The sequence below is a fragment of the Hordeum vulgare genome, chromosome 4H, assembly GCF_904849725.1.
Source record: "Hordeum vulgare subsp. vulgare chromosome 4H, MorexV3_pseudomolecules_assembly, whole genome shotgun sequence".
Lineage (NCBI taxonomy): Eukaryota > Viridiplantae > Streptophyta > Magnoliopsida > Poales > Poaceae > Hordeum > Hordeum vulgare.
The window spans coordinates 518,864,124-518,886,721 of record NC_058521.1 but is presented as its reverse complement, the minus strand read 5'-3'; positions in this window follow the sequence as shown (position 1 = coordinate 518,886,721).

The following is a 22,598-nucleotide window of genomic DNA, read 5'->3' as shown; positions in this document are numbered from 1 at the left end:
CAAAGTGGCACCATGTTCATCATGTAGAGAGTCTCATGTTATATCATTCATATGCTGGTGGGAATCAAAAATTTATAAACTTGTCTTGTATATTCCGATGACAGGCATCCTCAAATGCCCTAGGTCTTCATGAGCAAGCAAGCTGGATGCGCACCCACCTAGCTTGAGTGGAGCTTTCATACACTTATAGCTCTAGTGCATCACTTGTATGGCAATCCCTACTTGTGTCAATATCTATCGATGGGCATCTCCATAGCCCATTGGTATGCCTAGTTGATATGAGCCTATCGTCTCCACTTTTCTACCCCTTTAAAACCTACCACCTTATTTTGTTCCACCTTTATGCTATGTCCAGTAGTTCACGCTCATGTATTGTGTGAATAATAAGAAGTTGATGCATATTGAAAAGGTACGATCCAATTGCGTGACTTGGGCACCGTGGTGCTTGACATTTGTAGTTATGTGGTGAAGATGGAGCCATGCCTTGCTAATGTAATAAAGATGGATATGGTTGAAACAATCTTTGAGGATCATACACTTTGAAAAAATAATTATTTTGTTGCTAATGATTATAAATATTGTTGTGTTAATATTTCTTAATTCGTCGTTTCTCAATGAGCATACATGCGGAATAATACATCATGGATAGCATGTCACATCAAAAATTCTGTTTTTATCATTTACCTACTCGAGGACAAGCAGGAATTAAGCTTGGGGATGCTTGATACGTCTCCAACATATCTATAATTTTTTATTGTTCCATGCTATCATGTTATCATTATAGAACACTTTTTATGCACTTATGTACCAGTTTATATTATTTTTTTAGAACTAACCTATTGAACTAGTGCCCAGTTGCCAGTTGTTGTTTTCTGTATGTTTTTCCACTTTTCAGGTTTCAGTGCCAAACAAAGTCTAATTACCCTTAAATTTTTTGTGATTTTTTTTGGGACAAAACAAGACCGTGGAGCATCGGAAGGAGGCAGGAGGGTGCACGAGGCCCACACAAGCCAACAGGGTGCAACCTGGGGGCGCACCCTAATGGATTGTGGCCCCCTCGTGGCTCTCCTAGCTCCGTTATGTGGCCTATAAATTCTCAACTACCCTAAAAACTTCGAGGGAGGTCTCGAAACACTTTTTATGCCACCACAAGTCTCAGCTCCAATGGGAGGCCATCTAGAGGTCCGTTCCGGCACTATGTCTGAGGGGGATCGATCACGAAGGGCTTGTTCATCAACCTTGTTGCCCCTCATGATGATGTGTGTCTAGGTCACCATATACCAACGGGTCCATAGCTAGTACCTAGATGGCAATCTCTCTCTTTGATCTGCAATAGAATGGCAATTGCAACTTCACTTTGATCCATACGATGTAACTCTATTGTATGGAGCGTTTATTGGGATCCGGTGATAAACATTTGAGTCTCCTGTGATATATAATATGATTCTTATGTGCATGATTATGATAGATTCGTAATTCTCTCCGGTGTATTGAAAGAGTTTGGCCAACTAGATTGATATTTCTTCGGTGAGAGAGGTGTGTTGTAGTAGGTTCAACCTGGTGAGTTTCTATATCCCAGTGACAAAAGGGGACAAGTTGCATCTTTGTGTTGCGGACACTAAGGGTAAAACGATGAGCTTTATTCATATTGGTTGAGTTTACTTTGTCTACATCATGTCATCTTACTCCAAGCATTACTTCGTTCATCATGAACTTTAATACGTAGAGAGGCAAGCATAGAAGCGCTCTTGAAGTGAAGTATTAGTAATAGGTGCATGCAGAAGTCGGCCTATTTGTTTATGGACATGATTCTTATATATACATGATGATTGTCATGAAAATCACATAACTATCCTCTCTTCTATGAATTGCCCAACAGTAATTTGTTTACCCACCGTATGCTATTTTCATGAGAGATGCCATTAGGGAAAACTATGGCCCCGGGTCTATTCATAACATATTGCCAAAACCTCCAATACCTTGCTGCCATTTATTTTCTTTTATTTTGTTTTGCATTTTACAACTATGTACAATTATCTACACACCTCATTTTCTTGCAAATAACGGGGCCAGGGGGATTGACAACCCTCTTGCTCGCGTTGGGTGCAAGCTTTTTGTTCTTTTGTGTGCAACCGCTTAAGACGGTTGTGGTTGATATTCCTATTGGTTCGATAAACCTTGCTTTCATAAATGAGGGAAATACTTACCCGCATTGTGCTGCGATAACCTGTTCATGTTCACAAAAAAAGCAACGCAGATCACAAGTATTAGTGAAGCTAGCCTTCATGGACATAAGCCATGATGGAATAGACAAGGTTGCTTCTCCATGGACCCTTTGTGGGTGGAGCCCTCCGTGGAATCTCGCGGCCTTTACCCTCCATGGGTTGAAGTCTCCATCAACATGGACGTATGATAGCACCACCTATCAGAACCACGACAAAAATCTATGTGTCATCTTTGCATTTGATCTTCCTATCCCTACCCTCTACTTACATGTGATGTCTTTACTTTATGCTTCTATACTCTTAGACTTGCATGTGTAGGGTGTGCTTAACTTTCTATACTTTCTATAACTTACCCACAACTAAAATTGGGAAAAGCTAAGTTTTTTATTTGCTCAAGTAGTCAAATCACCCCCACCTCTAGACATACTTCGAATCCTACAACATGTAATGTTTTTCAGGTATGATCATTGTGAAATGATGAATCGGTAAATATCAACATAGTAATATCCATAAACAGGGGTAACACAATCATCAACTTCCAAAATATATGATCCCTAAAGAATGTATTCTCCCCATTCATTTTCTCATATTAGCATGTCATGACTCTGTTTTCACCATATAAATACAAATGTCAAGCACCACGGTGTTAAGCCACGCAATTGGGTCATACTTCTTAACGCACACTGGTGCCGTTAGATCCTATGAAAATGGTTTTTAACCCCTTTCTCTGAGGCAACGTTTCCAATGTGGGTGACAAGGGGGCCCATCCCACACGACATCAAAACATCGTTTGCGATGGGGCGAGCGTCTGATGACGATTTGCCTAAAGTAAGCTTATGTGAAGTCGTAGACTATCCCACACTGCATACTTTGATGATACATTTGTGATCAACCACACATACGATGTGATGGTGCATATGTATCTGTGTGCGAAATATGAATATCACAAAAATTTAATCCATGACCTGTTTGCGATTGTTACATTTTGACACACAATCCAAAACTTTTAACTGTGTGTGGTGGCTCTACTATCATAACGTGCTAATTTAACAATCATTCGTGATATTTATTCCGATCACAAACGCGCTTTTTTTGTCAACCGTCCTAAAGTTCACTAATGTCCTGGATAAATTATAAAGAAATAGTTTAATACCAATCATCTGTCTCTTCTGCCTAACACTTTTTCTTAGTTTGCTCACTTGATACTTGTTCATGTTTATCTCATTGCCCCATATGCAAAGGGGGTCGAAGCATGCATTAGTACCGCTGACATATGTACCTACAAGCAACAAAGAATTGTTAGAACCTAAGCTGCAATTGCACAAATATTCTAAAATACTATAAGACAATGGGATATGACTAACCTTGATAGTAAACAACATAATCACTCATTGTATCCCTACATAAGTACTCCCTCCGTCTCAAAATATGTGTCTCAACTTTGTACTAGCTTTAGTATAAAGTTATACTAAAGTTGAGACACTTATTTTGGGATGGAGGGAGTACATAGAAAGGGGTTAACATCCACCAACAAATGGAAAATGTTAATGAAATAACATTAGCAAAGGGAGAGAGAAAAAGTAGTGGATATAATTGTTCACTACAACATGCTTAATAGCAACCTACCATAGGCATTGTGAGATTGTAACTCGTGTTGGTGAAATTAAATTGGACAGTTCATACTTGAACAACACTGCACATTACTAAAATAAACAACGGGTGTGTTAACTATAGAGTACACACAACCTAACGTTGTCATTAGAACTTGTACCGGTGAAACTGAAATTGACACAGTGAGACATCGCAAGCAAGGTGATGCTAAGGCATAAAATGGTGAAGTTGTCTTGAAAAAGTGATGGAAAATAGCCAAGATGTGTTAGGCGTGTTTAATTCAATAGACTTAACACAACAACTATACAAAACATACCCATAGCAACTTGTATTGGTAAAATTGAACTCGACAGTCCATACTAGGTAAATCCCGAGGGGTAGTTACTCGGGCACTTCATCTCGGCTTGAGCCCACCCAAAGTCGGCGGCGAGGTGTTCCTGTGGGTCGAAGTGTGGATCAGTACCACTAACATATGTACCTGTTGTCGAGCCTCTAGGACCGGGGGTACCAAGAATCATCGTCGTGCGGCCCCGGATACGACACGACTGGGCAAGCCTAGTTAGTCCCATTGGCATGCTCGGCAAGGAAGACCCTCGCGAGGGCCCCTACCTCACGAGGCAAGCGTCTAGGGATCATCACCGAGGATCAAGCGGGGTCGCATGCTGCAAGGGCGCGTCCCGAGGCTACCCATGAGGCTCTCGCATGGCAGGCTCGCCGAAGGTGGCATGGCAGGACCCCATGGCCATGTGCCTTCATGTGGGTAATATAGGCTGTGTAGGAGCGGTGCCAGCAGGCACGGACACGGAGGATTTCCACTTTCATGCCAAGGAATCAATGCCAGCTGGTGGGCCCCAAAGCATCTCCCAAAGGTTTCTCGATCGGTGCAAGAGGACTAAGGCTGGGGGCTCGGCAGGACGGAGGTCACACCCAAGCCCACCAGCACATCATGAAGAAGGGCTTTTGCACGCGAAGACCTCCTTTGTCAAGGCGGACTGCAGTCATGTCTCCTTTCGAAATGGCTGTTGTGGCAACCCTCCCCACAAATGTTTTTTGGGGGGAAGAGGACCAAGGACGGTATAAAAGAGAGGCCCAACCTCCGTAGTAGAGGATCCGACCCCGATCGTCTCTGCTAGGGCAAGAACCCACCTTTGTACTCGTCTTGTTCCTACAGCAATCCCAAACACGCACGAGTAGGGTTTTACATCGCAAGCTGGCCCAGACCTGGTTAGACTGTCATGTATTCCTGTTAGTTTACCTCAGAATGAGCCACCACAGAGTCGCCATGAAGTTGGGAGGTACAATAGGATTGGAGAGCAAGCGCACCCTAGAGTTCGAACCTATTTTGGATCCGCGGAGTCCCGGTTTCGACATCTGGTGCGCCACTAGGAGTGCGGAGATGATCTTCGGCTCTAGTTTTGCTCCGGCTTCACCAACCCCATGGCCAACGCTCACTGCATGCGCCCCGGGGGCTCAGCGCCGGACGGCCACTACCAGCCCACCAACATCGAGGCCACCCCGCCACGCCCTCCACAGTGCCTGACTCGGCCTGCGTTCATATCCTTGTAATTCTCTTCGAGTTGTGGGTTTTATTTGGCCAACTTGATCTATGATTCTTGCAATGGGAGAAGTGCTTGGTTTTTGGTTCATACCGTGTAGCGACCTCACCCAGTGACAGAAGGGGTAGCAAGGCAAGCATCATGTTGTTGCCATCAAGGGTAAAAAGATGGGGTTTTCATCATTGTATTGAGTTTATCCCTCTACATCATGTCATCTTGCTTAAAGCGTTACTGTGTTTGTCATGAACTCAATACACTAGATGCATGCTGGATAGCGGTCGATGTGTGGAGCAATAGTAGTAGATGCAGAAAGTATCGGTCTACTTGTCTCGGACATGATGCCTATATGTATGATCATTGCATTAGATATCGTCATGAATTTGCATGGTTCTATCAATTGCTCGACAGTAATTTGTTCACCCATCGTAATATTTGCTATTTTGAGAGAAGCCTCTAGTGAACACTATGGCTCCCGGGTCTACTTCACACCATATTTTCAGCCTTACTCTTTTACTTCGTTGCACTTTCTGCCTTCAGATCTCACTTTGCAATCAATCTTGAAGGGATTGACAACCCCTTTATAGCGTTGGGTGCAAGCTCTTTTGTGTTTGCGCAGGTACTCTGGACTTGATGCGATTCTCGTACTGGATTGATACCTTGGTTCTCAAACTGAGGGAAATACTTACTGCTCCTGTGCTGCATCAGCCTTTCCTCTTCAAGGGAAAAACCAACGCAAGCTCAAGAGGTAGCAGAAGGATTTCTGGCGCCGTTGCCGGGGAGGATCAAGTCAAGAACTCATCCAAGTAAGTGTTGCAAACTCATCTCTTGCATTTACCTTTTTTGCCTCTCGTGTTCCTCTCCCCCACTTCTGAAAAACAAAAAATTACAAAAATATTTGCCTTTTTCGTTTGCCCTTTTCTCTCGCTTGCTTTCTATTCGCTTGTTTGCTTGCTTGATTGCTGAAGTCACCATGACACAAAACACCAAACTTTGTGAATTCTCGAATACTAATAATAACGATTTTATTAGTACTCTGATTGCTCCTGCCACTAGTGCGGAATCATACGAAATCAATGCTGCTTTGCTGAATCTTGTTATGAAAGAGCAATTCTCCGGCCTTCCTAGTGAAGATGCTGCATCCCATCTTAATACCTTCATTGAGCTTTGTGATATGCAAAAGAAGAAACATGTGGATAATGATGTGATAAAATTGAAGCTTTTTTCGTTCTCGTTGCGAGATCGAGCAAAAACATGGTTTTCGTCTTTGCCCAAAAATAGTATTGATTCTTGGAACAAGTGCAAAGATGCTTATATATCCAAGTATTTTTCGCCGGCTAAGATTATCTCTCTCCGTAACGATATCATGAATTTGAAGCAACTTGGTCATGAACATGTTGCACAATCTTGGGAGAGAATGAAATTGATGATTAGAAATTGTCCCGCTCATGGCTTGAGTCTTTGGATGATTATACAAATCTTCTACGCTGGTTTGAATTTCGCTTCTAGAAATATCTTGGACTCTGCCTCAGGTGGAACGTTCATGGAAATCATGTTAGGATAAGCTAAAAAAATCCTAGACAATATGATGACGAACTACTCTCAGTGGCACACTGAAAGGTCACCTACTAGTAAAAAGGTACACGCTATAGAAGAAATTAATTCGTTAAGTGCTAAGATGGATGAGTTAATGAATTTGGTTGTTAGTAGAAGTGCTCCTTTAGATCCTAATGGCATACCCTTGTCTTCCTTGATTGAGAGTAGCAACGCTAGCTTGGACGTTAATTTTGTTGGTAGGATTTTGGCAACAACAATGCTTTTAGAGGAAACTATGTTCCTAGGCCCTTTCCTAGTAACGCCTCTAATAACTTTGGCAACTCCTACAACAATACTCATGGAAATTACTATAGATTACCCTCTGATCTAGATAGTAATATCAAAGAGTTTATCAACTCGCAAAAGATTTTCAATGCGTCCATAGAGGAAAAACTACTCAAAATTGACGATTTGGCTAGGAGCGTTGATAGAATGTCTAGTGATATTGATGCTTTGAAAGTTAGATGTGCTCCTCCCAAGATCAATATGGATGAAACTTTGAAAGCTATGCGTGTTTCCATGAGTGAGATCAAAGAAAGAACCGCCCAAATTCGTGCTAGACATTAATGGCTTAAAAGGGCGTGTTCTCGTGATAAGAATCACATAGATCTTAAAGTGCTTGGTGTGACTCCTATTGAATCTTTGTTTTCTTGTGTCAAACCTAATGATGATGGGGCTGGATATGAATCCACTTTGGTTGAAAAACGCCCCAATGATTCGGAGTCCATCTATCTTGATGCTAAAAGCATTGAAAGTGGAGTAGAAGATATTAAAACCTTGAGTAGTAATGAAATTACTACTTTGGATTTCAAGGAATTCAATTATGATAGTTCCTCCTTGACTGAATGCATTTACTTGATGCAATCCATGCTAAACTCTCCACACGCTTATAGCCAAAACAAGGCCTTTACCGATCATATCGTCGATGCTATGACAAAATCTCTTGAAGAGAAACTTGAATTGGAAGTTTCTATCCCTAGAAAGCTTCATGATGAGTGGGAACCTACTATCAAAATCGAAATCAAAAACTATGAATGCAATGCTTTGTGTGATTTGGGTGCTGGTGTTTCCGCAATTCCAAAGTCTTTATGTGATGTTCTGGGTTTTAATGAGATTGAGGAGTGTTCTCTTAATTTGCATCTAGTGGTTTCTACTGTCAAGAAACCCATGGGAAGGATCAATGATGTTCTTATTATTTCAAATAGGAACTATGTACCCGTGGATTTCATTGTGCTTGACATTGATTGCAATCCTACATGCCCTATCATTCTTGGTAGACCTTTCCTAAGGACTATCGGTGCCATCATCGATATGAATGAAGGGAATATTAGATTTCAATTTCCTTTAAAGAAGAGCATGGAGCATTTTCCTAGAAAGAAAATAATATTGCCTTATGAATCTATGATGAGGGCTACTTATGGTTTGAGCACCAAAGACGACGATACGTGATTCTATCGCTTTATGCCTAGCTAAGGGCGTTAAACAATAGCGTTTGTTGGGAGGAAACCCAATGAATTTATCTTTTTCTTTCGTTTTTGTTGCGTACACGCCATCATAATTCTGTTATGATAGTGTCTTTTCTGTTTCTTTTTGTGTTTGAGACAAGCAAAACCTTTATGACTAGTCTTGGTGATGGTTGTTTGATCCTGCTGGAAAAAGACAAAAACTTTTCGCTCACGAGATTATTTTTCATTTTTATTCAGACAGAGATTTTGAGTTGATTCTTTTTGCTGCTGGTTGATATGCCTTTTTCCCAGGCATTCGTTATTGTTCAGAAGTTTTGAGGTACCATAAATATATGAAGTATACATATTGCTACAGACTGGTCTGTTTTTGACAGATTCTGTTTTTTGTTGAGTTGGTTGCTTGTTTTGATGAAACTATGGATAGTATCGGGGGGGTAATAGCCATGGAAAAGTGAGAGTACAGTAATCTAACAACAATATAAATATAAATCAAGATTTCTACAATACCTAAAGAGGTGGTAGTTTGCTTTCTTGTGCTAATGATATCACGAGTTTCTGTTTAAGTTTTGTGTTGTGAAGTTTTCAAGTTTTGGGTGATGTTCTCATGGCCAAAGGGATAAAGAGTGGAAAGATCTCAAGCTTGGGGATTCCCAAGGCATACCAATCAAAATTCAAGGAGACCAAAAAGCCTAATCTTGGGGATGCCCCGGGAAGGCATCCCCTCTTTCGTCTTCAATCCATCGGTAACATTAGTTGGAGCTATATTTTTATTCACCACATGACATGTGTTTTGCTTGGAGCATCTTGTATCGTAGGAGTCTTCTCTTTTTGTTGTGTCACAATCATCCTTGCCGCACACCTTTTGAGAGAGACATGCACTCATCGTGAATTTGCTAGAATGCTCATCGTGCTTCACTTATATCATTTGAGCTAGATAATTTTGCTCTACGTGCTTCACTTAGATCTTTTAGAGCACGGCGGTGCGTGACTTGGTAGTTGGTTTGTGCTATGAAAGTAGTCCCAAAGGTGATAGGTACCCAATGAGGATACAAAAATTCCATCTTCATGTGCATTGAGTAGAAAGAGAAGTTTGATTCCTCTCAATTAGTTTTGAGACGTGGATTTGGTAATATTAAGAGTTATGTTAGTAGGGTGTTGTGAATCTAGAAATACTTGTGTTGAAGTTAGTGATTCCCGTAACATGCACGTATGGTGAACCGCTATGTTAGGAAGTCGGAGCATAATTGATCTTTTGATTGTCATCCATTGTGTTGCGGTCGGGATCGCGCGATGGTTAACACCTACCAACCCTTCCCCTAGGAGTATGCGTTTAGCACTTTGTTTCGATTACTAATAAAAACTTTCGCAACAAGTATGTGAGTTCTTCATGACTAATGTGAGTCCATGGTATAGATGCACTTTCACCTTCCACCATTGCTAGCCTCTCTAGTGCCGCGCAATTTTCGCCGGTGCACAAACCCACCATATGCCTTCCTCAAAACAGCCACCATACCTACCTACTATGGTATTTTCATAGCCATTCTGAGATATATTGCCATGCAACTCCCACCGTTCTCATATTGCCATTGCATGATCGTAAGATAGCTAGCGAGATGTTTCAACGTCATACGCCAAGCTAGATTGTTGCACATCCCGGTACACTCCCGGAGGCATTTCCTATAGAGTCATCATCGTTCTAAGCTTTGAGCTGTGAGTAAATAAAAGTGTGATGATCATCATTATTAGAGCATTGTCCCACGTGAGGAAATAAAAAAAAAGAGGCCAAAGTTGCCCACACAAAAAAAGGAGAGAACAAAGAGGCCCAAGAGCCCAAATAAAAAAAAGAGAAAAGGAGAGAAGGGACAATGCTACTATCTTTTTCCACACTTGTGCTTCATAATAGCACCATGTTCTTCATGATTGAGAGCTTCTTGCTTTGTCACCATCATATACTAGTGGGAATCTTTATTATATAACTTGGCTTGTATATTCCAAGGATGGGCTTCCTCAAATTGCCCTAGGTCTTCGTGAGCAAGCAAGTTGGATTCACACCCACTAGTTCTCCTTTTGAGCTTTCACATACTTATAGCTCTAGTGCATACTTTGTATGGCAATCCCTACTCATTCACATGATATCTATTAATGGGCATCTACATAACCCTTTGATACGCCGAGTCAATGTGACCATCTCCTCCTTTTTGTCTCACAACTACCACCACACTCTACTCCACCTATAGTGCTATATCCATGGCTCACGCTCATTTATTGCGTGATAGTTGTAAAAGGTTTGAGCAAGCAAGAGTGCAAAAACAATTACTTGGCCAATATTGGGGTTGTGCATGATTTAAATTAGTTGTGTGGGGATGATGGAGCATAGCCAGACTATATGATTTTGTAGGGATAACTTTCTTTGGCCTTGTTATTTCGAAAGTTCATGATTACCTTGCTAGTTTGCTTGAAGTATTATTGTTTTAATGTCAATAGAAAACTATTGTTTTGAATCTTACGGATCTGAACATTCTTGTCACACGAAAGAAGTTACAAAGGACAACTATGCTAGGTAGCATTCCACATCAAAAATTAAGTCTTTATCACTTCCCTACTCGAGGACGAGCAGGAGTTAAGCTTGGGGATGCTTGATACGTCTCCAACGTATCTATAATTTTTGATAGTTCCATGCTATTATCTTGTCAAACTTTGGATGTTTTGTATGCCTTTTATATCTTTTTTGGCACTAACTTATTAACTCAGTGCCAAGTGCCAGTTCCTGTTTTTTCCGTGTTTTTGACCCTTTTCAGAGGAGGATTTAAACGGTGTCCAAACAGAATAAAATTTCCGAAAAGATTTTTTCCGGAACAGAAGATGCGCGCCAGACTTGAGAACCAAGGAAGGGGCCACCAGGGGACCCCACAAGCCCCCTAGGCGTGGCCAGGGGGGCCGCGCCTAGCAGGCTTGTGGGCCCCCTCTGGCATGTCTGCCCTACCTCTTCCGCCTATAAATTCAGAAAAATTCCAAAACTGCGCGAGAGATCCACGAAAATACTTTTTCACCGCCGCAAGCTTCTGTCTCCGCAAGATCCCATATGGGGCACGTTCTGGTGCCCTGCCGGAGGGGGATTCGGATACGGAAGGCTTCTTCATCAACACCATGACCTCTCCGATGATGCGTGAGTAGTTCACCATAGACCTTCGGGTCCATAGCTAGTAGCTAGATGGCTTCTTCTCTCTCTTGGATCTTCAATACAAAGTTCGCCATGATCTTCATGGAGATCTATCCGATGTAATCTTCTTTTGCGGTGTGTTTGGTGAGATCGGATGAATTGTGGATTCATGATCAGATTATCTATTAATCTTATTTGAGTTTCTTCTGATCTCTTATATGCATGATTTTATATCCTTGTAATTCTCTTCGAGTTGTGGGTTTTGTTTGGCCAACTTGATCTATGATTCTTGCAATGGGAGAAGTGCTTGGTTTTGGGTTCATACCGTGCGGTGACCTCACCCAGTGACAGAAGGGGTAGTGAGGCACGCATCATGTTGTTGCCATCAAGGGTAAAAAGATGGGGTTTTCATCATTGGTTTGAGTTTATCCCTCTACATCATGTCATCTTGCTTAAAGTGTTACTCTGTTTGTCATGAACTCAATACACTAGATGCATGCTGGATAGCGGTCGATGTGTGGAGTAATAGTAGTAGATGCAGAAAGTATCGGTCTACTTGTCTCGGACGTGATGCCTATATGTACGATCATTGCCTTAGATATCGTCATGACTTTGCGCGGTTCTATCAATTTCTCGACAGTAATTTGTTCACCCACCGTAATATTTTCTATTTTGAGACAAGCCTCTAGTGAACACTATGGCCCCCGGGTCTACCTCACACCATATTTTCAGCCTTACTCTTTCACTTCGTTGCACTTTCCGCCTTGAGATCTCACTTTGCAATCAATCTTGAAGGGATGTACAACCCCTTTATAGCGTTGGGTGCAAGCTCTTTTGTGTTTGCGCAGGTACTCTGGACTTGACGCGATTCTCCTACTGGATTGATACCCTGGTTCTCAAACTGAAGGAAATACTTACTGCTCATGTGCTGCATCACCCTTTCCTCTTCAAGGGAAAAACCAACGCAAGCTCAAGAGGTAGCAGGAAGCAGTTTTCGTTCACCTTTTTCTTCAAGCTTTGAATGAGCCCCGTGTTGGGTGCAGTGGCCGCACTCCATTTTTTGGGCTCACGAACAACTTAACCTCGGGGTTTTGGTAAAAAAATTGGTCTTCTGTTTTTCGGAGTTTCCTTGTTTCCTCCTTTCCTTACCAATCCCACACCCAGCGGAAGCCCGATACCTTGCCCTAAGGAACAACGAAGACAGAAAGGGTACACCCTTCCGCCACACGCCCGCCAGCTTACCTCGGGCCTCGCGTTCGCATGGGGCTTGGCACGGTGCCATGGCATGGTTTTGCCGTGGCGACAATGGGAACCTAGAGAGATGGGTTCTTGCTGGCTGGCACACTCCACGCATGTGTCACCTTATCAAGGCCACGGGGCCTTGAACTTCTCGTGCAACGCCCGGACGCAAGCGAACAAGCACGCGCCGTCAAAATAGGGCACCCCATTCGCGGAACTCCTCTTGGGGGGGCCTCATGAGGCAGGCCCCACAAGCAGCAGCCCCTCGCGCGAGCCACCCGCCCGAGGAAGACGAGCCCCAAAGGGGCCGCCTCGGGAGTCTTCATGCCCACACTCGGGGCTGAGGCCTCAGCAGCGCGGAGCCACTGAGGGGCCGCCTCAGGAGTCTTCCTATAGACGCTCGAGGGCTGGGGCCTCAGTAGTGTGAAACCCCTAAGGGGCTGCCTTGAGAGTCTTTGTACCCACACTCAGGGGTTGAGGCCTCAGCACCGCGGAGCATCGTTATGACCTTCGAGAGGGTCCAAGCTTGGCGAAGTGTAACGGAGAGAAGTCTATTTTCAATCCAAAGTACCAATCGATTTAAAGTATGAAAGACATGACCCCTCCTACACGCCTGATGACCCACAAGTATAGGGGATCAATCGTAGTCCTTTCGATAAGTAAGAGAGTCGAACCCAACGAGGAGCACAAAGATCTGACAAGTGGTTTTCAGCAAGGTAAAATCTGCACGCACTGAAATTGTCGGTAACAAGTGATTGTGTGGTGACAAGATTCGTAGCAAGCAACAAGTAAGAAAAGTAGCAACGGTGCAGCAAAGTGTCCCAATCCCTTTTGTAGCAAGGGACAAGCCTGGACAAAGTTTTATAGGAGGAAAAACGCTCCCGAGGACACAGGGGAATTTCTGTCATGCTAGTTTTCATCATGTTCATATGATTCGCGTTCGTTACTTTGATAGTTTGATATGTGGGTGGACCGGCGCTTGGGTACTGCCCTTACTTGGACAAGCATGCCACTTATGATTAACCCCTCTCGCAAGCATCCGCAACTACGAAAGAAGAATTAAGACAAAGTCTAACCATAGCATTAAACTAGTGGATCCAAATCAGCCCCTTACGAAGCAACGCATAAACTAGGGTTTAAGCTTCTATCACTCTAGCAACCCATCATCTACTTACTACTTCCCAATGCCTTCCTCTAGGCCCAAATAATGGTGAAGTGTTATGTAGTCGACGTTCAAATAACACCACTAGAGGAAAAACAACATACAACACATCAAAATATCGAATGAATACTAAATTCACATGACTACTCTTAGCATGACTTATCCCATGTCCTTAGGAACAAAAGTAACTACTCACAAAGCATAATTATAAGCATGATCAGAGAGGTAATGAGTAGCAACAGGGATCCGAACATAAACTCTTCCACCAAGTAATCCAACTAGCATCAACTACAAAGAGTAATCAACACTAGTAGCAACCTTACAAGTACCAATCGGAGTCGCGAGACGGAGATTGGTTACAAGTGATGAACTAGGGTTTGGAGATGAGATGGTGTTGATGAAGATGTTGATGGTGACGAGTCCCCTTTGATGAGAGGAGTGTTGGTGATGACGATGCCGATGATTTCCGCCTCCGGGAGAGAAGTTTCCCCAGCAGGATCGTCCTGCCGGAGCTCTAGATTGGTTCTGCTCAAGTTCCGCCTCGTGGCGGCGGAGAAACCACGAAAAAGCTCCTCCCTGATTTTTGCCTGGACGAAACCCTTCATATAGAAGAAGAGGGGGCAAGTGGGCCAACAGGTTGCCCACAAGCCCTCATGGCGCGGCCTGGGGGGGTGGCAGTGTCGTGCATGCTTGTGGCCAACCCCTGTGCCCCTCTGGCACTTCTTCGGCCTAGTATTTTTTATAAATCCAGAAAAAATCCTCGTTGATTTTTACGGTGTTTGGAGTTGCGCAGAATTGGTATCTCAAACTTGCTCCACTTTTAGGCCACAATTCCAGTTGCCGCATTCTCCCTCTTCATTTAAACCTTGCAAAATAAGAGAGAAAAGGCATAAGAATTGTACCGTGAAGTGAAATAACAGCCCAAGAAGCGATAAATATCAACATGAAAACATGATGCAAAATGGACGTATCAACTCCCCCAAGCTTAGACCTTGCTTGTCCTCAAGCGAAAGCCTAGCTCAATAAATATTTCCACATGTTTAGGGAGAGAGGTGTCGACAAAACAAGATACGAACATGCATGCATCATGATGAAGATCGGAACATCAATACCAACATATAATCTCTCATGCTAAAGTGATAATTCCTTCACAAAGTAAAGCATGGATCAAGAACCATACCGAGAAGTAACAACCGATAGCGTTTAGTCATTGAAGCAATTGCAATTTATCACAACATCAGAAAGAGTCGAATAAGAGCTTGTAAAGCAAATCCACATACTCAATCATTCTTTCGTTCTCTACAATTGCTACAACTCACGTGGTACTCATGAGATCAAAGTTACAGCTGGACACAGAGAAAGATAGGGGCTTATAGTTTTGCCTCCCAACTGCTTACCTCAAGGGTAATGTCAACAATAATAATTCATGAATACTTGCCTCCAAGTTGACATGTGAATATAGATCTTTCCCAAGCATATGACGTTAGCCAAGATAAAGGTGAGATAAGGAATTGGTGAAGATCACCATGACTATTTCAAGGGCAAAAAGTAAAGGTACAAGATAGGCCCTTCGCAGAGGGAAGCAGAGGTTGTCATGCGCTTTTGAGGTTTGGATGTGTGTCCTCTTAGTGCGGAGGAACGTCACTTTATATTGCCCCCTATGATAAAGAACTTTATTATGCAGTCTGTCGCTTTTATGTCTTCCTCGTCACAGGTTCGTACAAAGCTTATTTTCCACACACTAATAGATCATACATATTAGAGAGCAATTTTTATTGCTTGCACCGATGACAACTTACTTGAGGGATCTTATTCAATCCATAGGTAGGTATGGTGGACACTCATGGCAAAACTGGGTTGAAGGTTTATGGATGCACAAATAGTATCTCTACTTAGTGCGGGAGGTTTGGCTAATGTGAGGTGGAAGCAATCGTCGCATGCTAAGGGATCTCTAATCATATAACATTGTTCGGAGCCAAGAAAACACAATTCATTATGTTGTCTTCCTTGTCCAACATATACTTCTAGGCATGTAATAGTTTAGTGAGTCTTCACAATCATAGATGGTGTCAGAGATGATGTATTTATATGTGAACCTCTCCTTCCTTATCACTTCCTATTAATTTCAACAATGACCAAGGTCTACGTTTGCCTACCCGCAACAAGTTTCAATCCTCATTATTTTTATATGTGAAGCCATCACTTCCCATAAGATCATTACATGATCTTTCATGCTTTTGTTGTGTTCTCACTCTTTTGATCATGGCAAGAGGCAAAGCCCTTCAACTAAGACACTCTTTATTATATGGCTCACGAGCTCGAGTACATCGGGGGTGACACAAAGCAAAACTCAAGACTAAGACACTAAGACTTTTAATCTACTAGAGAAAGAGAAAACTGAAAAGGAAAACTAAAACAAAGGTGAAGGCAAAAGATGTGATGGTGATACGATACCGGGGCAACTCCCCCAAACTTGGTACAAGCCAAGGGGATTGCCCATACCCATGCTTAGTTGTCTTCCTTAGGAGGTGATGGTGGAGGAGTTGTTGCAATCTTTGACTCCAAGAGGGCCATTAATCTTTGATTTATACCTTGGAGATCTGCGATATGTTTTTCCAGCAAAACAACTTCACGAGTGATACAAGTATTGCGAGCACGTGTTGTTTCACAAAACCTCAAGAGTTCAATCAAGGATGGAGACAGTAGGTGGAGGTAGGGTTTGACGAAATGCACTTCTTGAACTTCTTCCTTGTTGAGCACAGATTGTACTTCATCCCACGCCTGATTCCTCTCCTTAGTTTTGCCCTTGGTTTCTTTAGGTAGCCTCTCCTTGGCCTCCATTCTTTTTAGATCAGCATTTACTTCTCCATAGGCTCGAGGGAGATTGTTCTCCCCCACAGATTCCTGAGACGACATCTTGCTCTAAATCTGCGGCACAAAATAAGCTCGAAACGAAAAATAGAGGAAATCTACGTGATGCAGGGGTCAGACCAAATGGGAGTATATATAATGATTTTTTCCAGACCAAAAGGAGTACCCTGCACGAAAACGGAGTCCGGGAGGCGCACGAGGTGGCCACAAGCCCTCACGGCGCGGCCAAGCGTGGGCCCGCGCCGTGCAGGCTTGTCGCCTCCTCCCGCACTTTCAAGACCACTTCCAATTTTTGTATTTTTTCAAATATTCCAAAACGGAGAAAATTTCCTAGTGGAAAAGTTTTGGACTCTGTTTTCTTACCGAATCACATACCTCTTCGTTTTCGGAGTCTAAACAGCCTGATAAATATCTCTTAGGTATTCTTCCGGAGTTATGGTATTGATGATATTGCTTTCAACATTTATGGGAGTACCTGTCATATAATGCTTGATTCTCTGCCCATTTACAACTCTCGGACAATTACCTTCCGTGTTGTTGATCTTGATAGCACCGGAATGATATACTTCCTCAACAACATAGGGACCTTCCCATTTAGAGAGATGCTTGCGTGCAAAGAATCTTAAACGAGAGTTATATAGCAAGACATAATGACCTACATTGAACTCACACTTTTGTATTCTCTTATCATGCCACCTCTTAACCTTCTCTTTGAACAACTTGGCATTCTTATATGCCTGAGTTCTCCATTCATCAAGCGAGCTAATATCAAATAACCTCTTCTCACCGGCAAGTTTGAAATCCAAGTTGACCTCTTTGATTGCCCAATAAGCTTTATGCTCTAGCTCAAGAGGTAAATGACATGCTTTACCATACACCATTTTGTACGGAGACATGCCCATGGGATTCTTATAGGCGGTTCTATAAGCCCACAGTGCATCATCGAGCTTTTTAGACCAATTCTTTCTAGACCTGTTGACAGTCTTTTGCAGAATCAGTTTAATCTCTCTATTACTTAGCTCTACTTGACCACTGGACTGAGGGTGTGATGGCTGTTGTGTATCCCTTGCAACGGCACCAGAAATAGTTGTGTCGACGGCATCAGGAATCCTTCAGCTGTGGCTACGCCTTAAGGGACTTCCTAGGCAAGTATGCAAAGGATTTCCCCCGTGGCCTTGGAGCCTTGCGTTGGTGTTCCCTCGAAGCGGAAAGGGTGATGTAGCACAGCGACGGTAAGTATTTCCCTCAGTTTGAGAACCAAGGTATCAATCCGGTGGAAGAGTATCTCAAGATCCTGCACAAACACAAAAAGCTTGCACCCAACGCTATGAAGGGGTTGTCAATCCCTTATAGGTTATTTGCCAAGTGAGAACTGAAAGAAACAAAGTAAGAAAGCAAAGTAAAAGAGGAGTTGTAAACGATGGATGTGAATAGACCCGGGGGCCGTAGTGTTTACTAGTGGCTTCTCTCATGAAAGGAAGTAGACGATGGGTGAACAAATTACTGTCGAGCAATTGATAGAACTGTGCAGAGTCGTGACGATATCTATGCAATGATTATTTCTATAGGCATCACGTCCGAAACAAGTAGAACGATACTTTCTGCATCTACTACTATTACTCCACACGTCAACCGCTATCCAGCATGCATCTAGTGTATTAAGTCTATAAGAATAGAGTAACGCCTTAAGCAAGATGACATGATGTAGAGGGATAATCTCAAACCAGTGATAAAAACCCCATCTTTTTATCCTTGATGGCAACTGCTTGATGTGTGCCTTGCTGCCCCTACTGTCACTGGGAAAGGTCACCACATGGCAGAACCCAAAACAAATCACTTCTCCCATTGCAAGAATCATAGATCTAGTTGGCCAAACAAAACCCAAGACTCGGAGAGACTTACAAGGATATCAAATCATGCATATAAGAAATCAGCAAAGACTCAAATATATATCATAGATAATCTGATCACAAGTCCACAATTCATCGGATGTCGACAAACACACCGCCAAAGAAGATTACATCGGATAGATCTCCATGAAGATCATGGAGAACTTTGTATTGAAGATCCAAGAGAGAGAGGAAGCCATCTAGCTACTAACTACGGACCTATAGGTCTGAAGTGAACTACTCACGAGTCATTGGAGGGGCGATGATGATGATGAACAAGCCCTCCACCTCCAAAGTCCCCTCCGGCAGGGTGCCGGGAAGGGTCTCTAGATGAGATCTCGCGGAAACAGAAGCTTGCGGCGGCGGAAAAGTATTTTCGAGGCTCCCCTTATTTTTTGCGGAATATTTGGGAATTTATAGGCCGAATATCTAGGTCAGGGGGCGGCCAGGGAGGCCACAATCCTGCCCACCGCCACCTCCCCCCTGGTGGCGGAGTGGGGGATTGTGGGCTCTCTGGAACCCACCTGGCTTGTCCCAAAAGCCCCCTGGACTTCTTCCGTTCAGGAAAAAATCATTTCGGGGTTTTTCTTCCGTTTGGACTCCGTTCCAAAATCAGATCTGAATAGAGTCAAAAACACGGAAAAAACAGGAATTGGCACTTGGCACTGAATTAATAAGTTAGTCCCAAAAAGATTAAAAAAAGGTACATAAAACATACAAAGAAGGCAAGATAACAGCGTGAAACCATAAAAAATTATAGATACGTTTGAGACGTATCAAACATCCCCAAGCTTAACTCCTGCTCGTCCTCGAGTAGGGAAGTGATAAGAATGAATTTTTGATGCTTTCATGCTACCTAGCATAGGTGTCCTTTGTAATTCCTCTTATGTGACGTGAATGTTCAGATCCATTAGATTCAAAACAATAGTTTTCTATTGACGTGGAAACAATAATAATTCAAGCAAACTAGCAAAGTAATCATGAACTTTCAAAATAACAAGGCCAAAAGAAAGTTATCCCTACAAAAGCATATAGTCTGGCTATGCTCTATCATCATTGCACAACGAACTTAAATCATGCACAACCCCGGTATTGGCCAAGTAATTGTTTCACACCTTTACTTTCTCAAACATTTTCAACTCTCACGCAATACATGAGCGTGAACCATGGTTATAGCACTATAGATGGTGTGGAATGTGGTGGAGGTTGCAAGACAAAAAGGAGAAGATAGTCATATTAACTAGGCATATCAATGAGCTGTGGAGATGCTCATCAATAGATATCAATGTGAATGAGTAGGGATTGCCATACAAATGATGCACTAGAGCTACAAGTATGTGAAAGCTCTTAAAGAAAACTATTGGGTGTGCATCCAACTTGCTCGCTCACGAAGACCTAAGGCAATTTTGAGGAAGCCTATCATTGGAATATACAAGCCAAGTTATATAATGAGAATTTCCCACTAGCTGTATGGTGGTGACAAAACGAGAGACTCTCAATCATGAAGATCATGGTGCTCAAAATGCACAAGTGTGGAAAAAGTGGTAACATTGTCCCTTCTCTCTTTTTCTCTCATTGTTTTTCATTTTGGTGGGCTCTTTGGCCTCTTTTTTATGGGCTTCTTTGGCCTCTTTTATTTCCTCACATGGGACAATGCTCCAATAATGATGATCATCCCACTTTCAATTCAAAACTTAGAGCAATTATGACTCTATATGGAATGCCTTCGGTAGTGTACCGTGGCAATGATCTAGCATGGCATAGACATCAATGGAAACATCATGCTAGCTATCTTACAATCGTGCAAAGGAAATGTAGACGTGGTGGCACATATCATGGTGGTAGTTGCATGGCAATATATCTCAGAATGACTTGAAAAAGCCATAGTAGGTAGGTATGGTGGCTGTTTTGAGGGAGGCTAATGGTAGGTTTTGTGCACCGGCGAAAGTTGCGCAGCACTAAGAAGATAGTGATGGTGGAAGGTGAAAGTTCATATAAACCATGGACTCGACATTAGTCATGAAGAACTCATATACTTGTTGCAAAAGTTTTATTAGTAATCGAAACAAAGTATTCAACGCATACTCCTAGGGGAAGGGTTGGTAGGTATAAACCATCGCGCGATCCCGACCGCCACGCAAAGGATGACAATCAATATACTAATCATGCTCAGGTTTCATCACATAGTGGTTCACCATACGTGCATGCTACGGGAATCACTAAATTCAACACAAGTATTTCTAGATCCACAACACCTTACTAGCATGACTTCAATATTACCATAACCACAACTCAAAACTAATAGAGATGAATCAAACTTCTCTAGCTATTCAATGCACATGAAGGTGGAAGTTTTCGTATCCCTTTGGATAACTACCCCTTTTGAGAGTACTTTAAAAGCATAGATCAACTACCAAGCCACACACCTCTGCGCTCTAAAAGATATAAGTGAAGCACATAGAGCAAAAGTATCTAGCTCAAAAGATATAAGTGAAGCACACGTGAGCTGAATTGTCTACCAAAAGATATAAGTGAAGCTCGACAAAATCACGGTGTGTGCTTGTCTCTCTCTCTAGGTGTGCAGCAAGGATGGTTGTGACACATCAAAAATAAAAGACTCCTACGATACAAGACTCTCCAAGCAAAACACATAACATGTGGTGAATAAAAATATAGCCCTAAGTAACGTTACAGATGGATTGAAGACGGGAGAGGGGATGCCTTCCCGGGGCATCCCTAAGCTTAGGCTTTTACGGCATCCTTGAATCTCTTGGGGTGCCTTGGGCATCCCCAAGCTTGAGCTCTTGCCACTCTTTATCTTTTTGTCCATAAGAACTTCACCCAAAACATGAAAACTTCACAACACGAAACTTAAACAGAAACTCGTGATATCATTAGTACAAGAAAGCAAACCACCACTTCCTTAGGTACTGTAGCAAACTTAAATTCTACTTGTGCTGATGTTGGGTTACTGTAATTTCAATCTTACATGGCTAACACCCCCCGATACTATCCATAGTTTCCTCAAAATAAGCAACCAACACAACAAAAACAGAATCTGTTAACAGCAGACCAGTCTGTAGCAATCTGTATGTTTAGTATACCTCTGGTACTTCAAAAATTCTGAACAATTACGACAGTCTGAAGAATTTGCGTAGCAATCAGCAGCAAAAAATGTCAACTCAAAAGCTCTAACAGAAAAATGAAAATTCTTTTTGTGAGCAGAAAGTTTCTGTCTTTCCCAGCATGACCAAACGATCATCCTCAAGACTAATTATAATGGTTTTGCTTGGCACAAACGCAAAAAGAAACACAAAAAACACAATCATAACAGAATCATGAAAGTGTGTAAAACACAAAACAGAAAGAAAAAGGATAGATTCGTTGGGTTGCCTCCCAACAAGCGCTTTTGTTTAACGCCCTTAGCTAGGCGAAAGTGATGGAATCACGTATAGTCATCTTTGGTGCTCAAACCATAGGTAGCCCTCGTCATAGATTCATAAGGCAATCTTATTTTCTTTCTAGGAAAGTGCTCCATGCCCTTCTTTAAAGCAAATTGAAATCTAATATTCCCTTCGTTCATATCGATGATAGCACCAATAGTCCTTAGGAAAGGTCTACCAAGAATAATGGGACATGAAGGATTGCAATCTATGTCAACTACAATGAAATCCACGGGTACATAGTTCTTATTTGCAACAATAAGAACATCATCGATCCTCCCCATGGGTTTCTTGATGGTAGAATCCGTAAGATGCAAATTAAGAGAACACTCTTCAATCTCATGAAAACCAAGAATATCACATAAAGACTTTGGAATCGCGGA